This window comes from Dendrobium catenatum, unplaced genomic scaffold (assembly GCF_001605985.2).
Source record: "Dendrobium catenatum unplaced genomic scaffold, ASM160598v2 fragScaff_scaffold_980, whole genome shotgun sequence".
Lineage (NCBI taxonomy): Eukaryota > Viridiplantae > Streptophyta > Magnoliopsida > Asparagales > Orchidaceae > Dendrobium > Dendrobium catenatum.
The window spans coordinates 171,920-181,361 of record NW_021319442.1 but is presented as its reverse complement, the minus strand read 5'-3'; the positions used below and the strand labels follow the sequence as shown (position 1 = coordinate 181,361).

At 37.9% G+C, this 9,442-nt stretch overlaps 1 long non-coding RNA gene across 1 annotated transcript; it reads right to left on the bottom strand.

Moving 5' to 3' along the window:
* On the bottom strand, window positions 1-3,188 carry LOC114580358. The gene is made up of 2 exons (XR_003701733.1): window positions 2,024-3,188; window positions 1-619 (listed from the first exon to the last, which is right to left on the bottom strand). It is a non-coding gene; the product is annotated as an uncharacterized LOC114580358 (long non-coding RNA).
* Window positions 3,189-9,442: the final 6,254 nt, after the last annotated feature.

Below are 9,442 nucleotides of genomic sequence, written 5' to 3'. Positions count from 1 at the left end.
ATAATAATATTTTGCAGCAAACCCTAACAAAGATGAATGATACCACTTAAAAAATGGCTAATCCTGCAAAAATCCTCCTAATGAAATCAGAAGCTACTTAACCAAGGTTTTGTTTGGGACGACTTTCTTATTGCTTCTAAAAGCAGCTTTTTAGTACAAAAATTAAAAATTTTGTACTAAAAAGCCGCTTTAAGAAGCAGGAAAAAAGCCGTCCTAAACGAAGCTTAAGTTTCATTTCGAACAACTTTCTTATTGCTTTTTAAAATAGTTTTTCAGTGCACAATTTTATTTGTCAAACAATTTTGTATAAAAAACTACTTTATAAAACAGACGAAAGTTATCCCAAACAAAATCTTATTCTGCTATTGATACCGCTAGTGTTCCTGCTTGAGCGAACATGATCAGAATCATTCTCCATTGGGGAGTTAATTGGTCTCAAGAAAGAAGAAGATGCTCGGGCCTTGGCTGAAGCTCTCATGGCTTCATTTGAGTCTAGTTTCATAAGCTTCCAGGCACTGATGTGGACTGGTAGTTTCATTGCTCTTTTAACTGATTCTGATGGTTCAAGAGCATCAGGATCCACATATGAAAAGATTTCTAAGTGCGGCATTATATTATCCTGTTATCAAATATCATAAGTGTTAGAAATATTATATGATTCAATTATATAAATACAAAATCATATTACTATGTGTTGCAATAAACATGAATAAGTAATATGAAAATAATTAGATATTTCATGCAAATTGATGTTGTGGATCCAAAGGAAGAAGAGGATGCAATAATACAAAAATTAGAGAACAAATACTTTACTCAAAAGCATGATATATTCTTCAAATCCCGGTTTCTTACAACACTTGTATGTAACATGCTAATGAAAGATTCTAGAAAGTAGAAAGGTCTAGTCCTCAAGCAAACTATGACTAAAATGTTTCACATCATACTCCCCTTATGTCAGAAGATTTCGACTCGATCGAGGTAGATGTAAGAATTAGTCCTAGGTCAAAACCTTTGTATGTGAGAGACATATTCTGCAATTTGGTGATCAATTTCGGGTCACGAGTTGGGTTCGGGTCGAACCCGAAATTGACCCGGAGCTATTCGGATTCGGGTCGACCCGACCCGTTTTTGCAAATGGGTCGATTTTCTGAACTCGAACCCGACCCAACCCGCAGATGCCGGCAGCGGCGGGTCGGCAACAGCAATGGGCCGACGACTAACGCAGGACGCACGTGACGTGAAACTGAAGCGGAACTTCCCTGCGACTAACGTGGTCGGCGACACACGACACGGCGTTGGACGCGATGCTGCCGAGCAGCCAGGGAAGGCGGGTGCGGGTCAGTCAGGGAAGGCAGGGCAGGCGGGGGGGGGGCATTCTGGGCAGACGGGTTACTGTGTCATTCCGGGTCATTCCCGGGTTCACGTGTCAACCCGAACCCAACCCGGTTTTTCAAACGGGCCCGTTTTCCGGACCCGAACCCAACCCACTTCGGATTCGGGTCAACCCAAACCCGAAATTTTTGAGTCGGATTTTCGGGTCAGGTCCAATATTGACACCCCTACCCTACATAACCAACAATTCTTTTTCCCAGCTCCACATACCAAGCAATGCTCCCCAAACTAAAGAATGAGGCTCCATTAGCATTGATCTGAAGAATGTTTCAGCCTTTGAAAATAGAGAGATTATTAGGTGCGGAGTGCGGACGGGGAGAACCTTTCGCACAAGTATTGTTCGGCGCTATGTACCGGCACTCGGTACCGCTGTGTACCGCTAGGTACCCAGTACTTGTGTGGGCGGTGCGTACTCCGCACCGAATAATTTTCCTTGAAAATAACCCAGCTCTACCAAGTAAATCAACCATTTAAGAAACATGCAAGAAAAATGCTGAACTTCTGGCTCTATCAAGTAGACTCCTTTCATCAAATCAAAACACCAATGGCCTTTTTCCATCAAGCCAGAGTGAGCACATACGCTTAAAAGTGAACCAAATGTGACATAATTTGGCTTTAAACCCATTCTCACCATTTTTTTTCAGAAGGAATGAAAGCCTCCTCACCACACCCATGCACTGCAAGAGCAGAGATCATTGCAGTCCAAGTCAAAACATCCTTTTCCAGAATCTCCTAAAAAATTTCTTTTTTCTTTTGCCAGACTCCCACACTTCCCATACATGTCTATGAGAGCAGTACCAATCACAACGTCAAAAGCCAATCTTTGCATTCTCAAATAGATATGCGACCATTTCCCCTGATCAAAAGCTCTGATAGAAGCACAAGCCTTTACACACTAGCAATCGTAATTTTATCAGGCTTAATAGACATACTAATAGGGACAAGTTTAACAGGTATAATCGCAATCTTTGAGCTAAAAGGCAACTGCGTGAACCTAGCCCTCAAGCACCTCACCTGTGTTTGCTTATACGTCTATGGACTTTCCAACCTATCTGCTCCCTCACAAGAGATTATATCAATCATACTATTCCCATACAGACCTTCTCAACCAGCATCCTCTGCTCATACTCTCTCAGTGCAGTTACCTCCAACATATCAAACAATACAGATAAATGGTACAAAACCTCACGAAATCTCATCACAAAAAATGGAGAAAGGTTCCATTGTAGCCACATTCACAAACAAAACAGAGTTGAGTTTTCTTAGGTTGTTTAAAAACTTATCTCTCGGAAAGTCTATGTTCATGATTTCATCGCCAAAAGAAGTTATGCGGAGCAAGCAATTGATGATTAAGACCTCCTCCTCCTCGAGGTGGAGGTCCTCAACCTTCACCTCATCAAGCTTTGACGCCAAAAATTGGTACACAAAAGGGATGTGGAATCTCTCGGCATAAAGATACAGCCAGCAACCGGTCTCCTCTATTCTCTCTTCTGGCCAGAAATCAGGCTAGGGAATGTCGATTACGGCGATGCGAAGCTTCGGAGGCCTACCAGAAAGGGCTGATCAAATCTTCATGAAGCGAGACCAGTGGAAACCAAAGTATATGCTGAAGTCCGTAATGCAGACTCTGCTTGCGTTCCCGATTGCGTTGAGGATCGTCTGGTTTTAAAAATGGTAGATCATCTTAAGTGGGCTAGCAGCTAGGCCGGCAATTGAATGGCGACAATCGGAGCACTTGGCGAAGTAGGGGTCTGTGCTCGGGTTCCATTCAACAAGCATACCATTGGTGAGGAAGGCGGGAAGCCGGGAATGAATGCGAGGACATCGGGGGTGTAAAGGCGAGAAAGAGCAAACGAGTAGTGAGTCACGACAGGCTGTGAAGAAGGATAAAGGATCACATGGTAGGCTGACATGACTTGAAAATTCGACTCGAATCTAACTCAAAAAATTCGGATTATGATCAACTCGTGAAATAAACGGGTCGTGTTTTGGTCTAATTTCTTGACCCGTTTAAATTTTGGGTCGGGTTCGGGTCAACCCGACAACCTATTGGCGACCCGACTAACCCACAACTTCTAATACAATAATACTTATATTTCGACTTTCGAGTCGAGAGCCAACTATTCGCCTGCTTGAGACTTCGAGTCTTCGCCTTTGGAGTCTGGCCCCTTCCGTCTTATTCCATTTTAGGGTTTGCACTCCTCGTCTCCTCGCTCTCTCTGGGTCTTCAGAAGCGCTGAATCAGTGGAGTTCTCTTGCTATCTTATGCTATCGACCTCTCGAATCCTCCTCCTTTATGGCTTTCTCATTCATGACGGTCGGTACTATCTTCATTAACTCTTGACCTCTTGTTGTTTTGGACTTTCGGTGGGACGGTCAGACACTGTTTTTTATTTCTATTTAATTTTTTGATGGAAGATTTGTTATTTCTTTTTATATCAATTTTCGAGTTTTGATTCTCGATTTTTGAGGCTTTGAGCGTTATCGATTTGGTGATTATGTGATTTATAAAATATGTAGATGGAAGATTAGCTGATTAGGGGTTTTCTTTTAAATTTATAATGATTGAGATTGAGAGCCTGAGGTGGGTTGAAATGTTGATTAGAGTTTCTTTGTGAACTTGAGGTCAGGAAGTTGAAATTCTTTATGTTATGGTTATGATGAAAAATGAAAATGACCGTCACAACATCACTGAGCTGCTTGTTGCTATCTTTTATGTTGGATATTTTGAGTAGGGCTTGTCAGCTTGCTGTTAGTGACTGCCTTACTTAGTGACTCTGCTAGTCTGTTATCATGTTATGTAGTGTTGCACTATTGCTAATTTGCTGTTAAACACTTCACTTCACTACTTCAGCTATTGTTATGATTATTATTTATTTAGTTCATACCACATAAATTTAAATTCATAAGCCATGTCGACTTGTTGTGATGATTTATGGCTTTATGCTTACTTGGTGATTTTTTTAGAGAAAGAGTTTAGGGTTAAACAAATAATCAAATAATTACTTTTTTGCCTATTAATTTCTCTTTTTTATGCAATCCTGTAATGTGAAGTTGTAATATGGAGTTATAATTTTTTTTTTGTTTAGATGAAGGATTTAAATACAATTGTTGCGAGTAATCCGGTTTTTCAGAATGCTGCTATTTGGCCTTTAAGAGCCTGATGATGTATGCATTTTGTTTTTCTGCTATTGATTTTTCTGTTGCTGTAGAGTGTAGACTGAAGTGTTGTTTTACCTGCATGTTGTAGACTAAAGTGCTGTAATGCTGTTTGGGCACTTGGGCTAGTGGCTGCCAGCTGGAAAGCAGTTGCCTGCTGTTGGTTTTTCTGTTGCAGAGTGTTGTTGGACTCTTGGGCTAGTGGATGCCAACTGCAGAGCTGCAACCTGTTATTGGTTATTATGCTGCTGAGTGTTGTTGGGCACTTGGTTTTAAATTTAATGGCTATGATGAAGAACTTGGTGAAGTTATACACCAGTAACAGCACATATTTAGATGCAACCAATTTATAAATTGGTATAAGTGATTTTTATGGCTTGAGCAGATACTATTAAATTATATTGATTAAACTCATATTACCAATTTGTAACTTTGAAGGGTACAATTTTTGGAGTTGTTGCCGCAGATGTTTCTTTGCTAGGTTCACCCTAAGCCTGAGGCTTTGGCCTTTGGTTGCTTGCAAGTAGCAATCAATGAATTATTACTTTTATTTGTTTTTTCTTTCTTTTGCAACATTACAAGTTCTTTATAGGTGAATGGTCAGCAATTGATGATTATGCATGGAACCATTAGCCATGGTACTGAAAGAGTGCAAGGGAGAAATTAAGCTTTATACTTGTTTAGTTAAGTTGAATTTGACTATTTATAAATTGTAAATTGTAAAATATTTTTTTAACATGTAATTTGAAAGTTGTAGGTCATAAGAATTTGTGAATATAATTTAAATTTTAAGTTATTTATTTTCATTTTTTAATAATTTGCTTAAGTAAAAAGAAAAAAAATTTGAAAAATATTTTCTAGTGGGTTGGCGGGTCGGGTTCGAGTTTTGAATTCGAACCCATTTAACTAAATGGGTTTGGTTTGGGTCGACCTGTTTAAGCCCGGGTGTTTGGCCCGAACCCGACCCGTTGACCCGAATTGACTCCCATAGGAGCGGGCATGGGAGCAAAGTGGGAGTGGGGATGGGTGCAGAATCGTGCTTGAGTTGATGAGGATCTGGAGTCTAATTCCATGAGAATTTCTTGAGCGGATCGGGATCATGATCGCAGGTCTGATTGGGATCAGAATCACACTGGACCAGGATGAAGAAGGGGATTGTGGAATAGATAAATAACTTTGTGAGATCAGACATCACTTTATTGAGAAGGGGAAATTTCATGGGAGATGCAAAATATTTTGCACCTGGTTGTGGCTCAGAATTACATTAGAGCGGGATGAAGAAGGGGATTGTGGAATAAATAGATAACTTTGTGAGATCCGACATCGATTTCTTGAGAAGGGGAAATTTCATGGCATATGCAAAATATTTTGCACCTGGCTATGGCTGATTATGCTTGGCTATGACGAAGAGAAGTGGAGTCAGAATCTCATTTTTCTTTCTGCTACGTGCCCTAGTCGATCCAATAGGAGAAGACATCTCCCATGCGTTCGTCTGAAGATCAAATTGAGTGAAGAGAACAGATGTTAGGTTCCTCACATGATCTTGTGTGTCTTCGAGCATGCTTGAAAAAAGACAAGGGAGGCGGACCCAAGTGTGAGCTCTTGTGCGACCCGAGCTGATCGAACACCTCTTCAGTAGTGGCTGGAAAAGCTCTTCTCACTGCCGGTATGGTTGCCGATGTGTGTATTCTCTCTACGGAACGAATGAAATTAGAACATAAATCATCTAATTGATTAAGTGATGCATTCACTTGAGCTTCCCAAAAGGCTTTGTGGATTCAATTATCGCCGACAACCCATCTTCTTTGGCGTTGATCGTCATCAACAACCCATCTTCTTTGGCGTAGATTGTTGTGTACAACCCATATTCTTCTTTACTCCATCTTTTTCATGGCTCTGATATCAATTGATGTAGTGGATCCAAAGGAAAAAAATGAAGCAAGAACAAGAAAATTAGAGAACAAACACTTAACTCAAAAGCATAATATATTATTCATATCCCTCCTTCTTACAGCCCTTTGAGTAATAACATGGCAATGGAAGATTCTAGAAAGCAAAAAGGTATGCTAGTCCTTAAGCAAATTATAACTAAGATGTTTTACATCACAAATGCTAAGATGATGCTAACAAGCAAGACAAACAAAAAATGATTCAAATTGAGAGATGAAATATATAATATGATAGAAAAATCCCAAATATGATTAATTATTTAATGTGGAAAATAATTTATTGTTGACTAAGAATTTTGAAATGGCCCCCCAAGGAGGGATGTTACTTGACGCTTAACATAGTTGAGCCCTAGTGCACTAATCTCTTATTCTTATCAATCACTGAGATAACTCATGTCCAGCTGCCAATTTATTGGCTGATAGTCAGTATCTCTTGGGTCCCCATATTAGATAATATAGAAATAGAAATATAAAAAGCCTATTTTGAATTTTATTACTCTATTACTTACAAAATATGCAATTATATATATCCTTATCTAAATTTTTTATAATGGAAATAAATCAAAGTTATTTACAAAAAATATAAAAAAAGTCCTCAAGAGAGGCTTGAGGCTAGAATAGAAAGAGGAGGCACAATAATTACAATATAAGGGTGATAAGAGGATTAAGACCATGGTTATAACCCTTAACGTGTGTGCTTAAAAATTCTCACTAAGATTGGTTGACTATATGATATTTAGAGACCATCTCGAGTCACCAATATCTCACAAACTATATGGTTCATATCATTTATTAATGATCACACTAGAAATATTTGGATTTTCTTAATGAAGAATAAATCTTAAACTTGTCATGTTTTTGAAAAATTTCATAACAACATTTAATCCCAATTTAGAACTCAAATTTAAGTCTTCAAGAGAAAAAAAAAAATATTTCCTTAAATTCATGTGGCTATCATCTTTAGCAAAAGATTGTTCACCAAAGTTCTTGTATTTATGCCCCTTAACAAAATGGGATTATAGAAAGATAAAATAAACACCTTCTGGAAGGTCTGAACACCTTTTTGAAGTTAGGTCCAATATATTATTAGGAAGAGGTTATCTTTATGGTTGCATGCCTCATTATTCTCATACCATTAAGAATACCAAAATTCAAAATAATCTATAAAATCCTCAATAAAACTTGCTCTACAAATAAACACATCCACTATTCCCCTCAAAGTTTTTGGTTATTTTTCCTTAGTCCGCATTCCATGTCATGAGAGTAAAGTTAACCCAAAATCCTTAAAATATGCTTTTATTAATAACTCGCAAAATGGACATAATATCCTCCTCCTCCAACAACAACAACATCAAGCCTTTATCCCACTAGGTGGGGTCGGCTACATGAATCCTTTTCCTCTATTGTACCCTATTAAAAGTTAAATTCTCATTTAAATCTAATAAATAAAGATCATTTCTAATATTTTATAACCAAGTCTTTCTAGGTCTACCTCTACCCTTCTTAACATAAGTCAAATCTAATACCTCTACTTTCCTAACCGGGTCATCGGAAGGTCACCGTTTTATGTGACCAAACCATCTAAGGCGACTCTCTCTAATCTTATCTTCCACTAGAGATACTCCAACCTTTTCACATATATGCTCATTTTGAATCTTATCTCTAAGAGTAAAGCCACTCATCCACCTAAGCATCCTCATCTCTGCAACTCTTAACTTAATATTATGCTTCTCTTTTAATGGCCAACATTCTGCACCATAAAGCATTGCAGGTCAAACAACCATCATATAGAATTTTCTCTTAAGTTCGAGGGGGACTTTTCTATCACACAACATGCCCGATGCATTCCTCCACTTCAACCATCCAACTTGAATTATACTAATAATATCCCCATCTATTTCACCATCACTCTGAACAATTGATCAAAGATATCTAAAATATGTACACTTATTAATAACTTGATCACCCAAAGTCACAATTCCCCCACTAGAATTATTATTACTAAAATTACATTCAATATATTCAGTTTTAGATCTACTCAAACGAAAGCCTTTAGACTCTAAGGTTCAAGTTTACCTTCAACTCCATATCTAGTCTTATTAATAAGAAGAATATCATCAGCAAAAAGCATACACTTGGGTACCACCTCTTGTAAATGTCTAGTTAGAACATCCATAACTAAAGCAAAAAAAGATTTGGGCTTAAGGCTGATCCTTGATGTAATCCAACCGAAATAGGAAAATACTTGGTAAAACTACCTTGTGTCTGGACACAAGTAACAGCTCTTACATACATATCCTTAATGACTTGAATACAAACATTATTAACTCCTTTCTTTTCTAGAACTCTCCATAAAACTTCTCTTGGAACTTTATCATATGCTTTCTCTAAATCAATAAATATCATATGTAGATCCTCCTTATTCTCTATACTTCACCATCAAACCTCTCAATAAACGTATAGCTTCCATAGACATAAATCCAAATTGATTTCGAGAAATGTTAGTATCACACCGCAACTTATGCTTCATAACTCTCTCCCATAGTTTCAAAGTATGACACATTAACTTAATTCTTCTATAATTCACACAATCTTGTGCATCTCTTTTATTCTTAAAAATAGGAATCAACACACTCCTTCTCCACTCACTGACATCTTTTTAGTTTTCAAAATAATACTAAAAGTTTAGTAAGTCAAGAAATTCCTTCTTCTCCTAAGCCTTTCCACACCTCTATTAGGATATCATCAGGTCCAACAGCTTTTCTGCACTTCATTTTCTTTAACGCCTCTCAAACTTCAGTTTTACTAGTACGCCTATAAAAATAAAAATCATTATTTTCATTTAGGGCGCTAAGGTCACTAAAATCAATCACTTTCTCATAATCTTCATTGAAGAGTTTATAAAAATATCACATCCACCTTTGTTGAATATCTTATTCTAA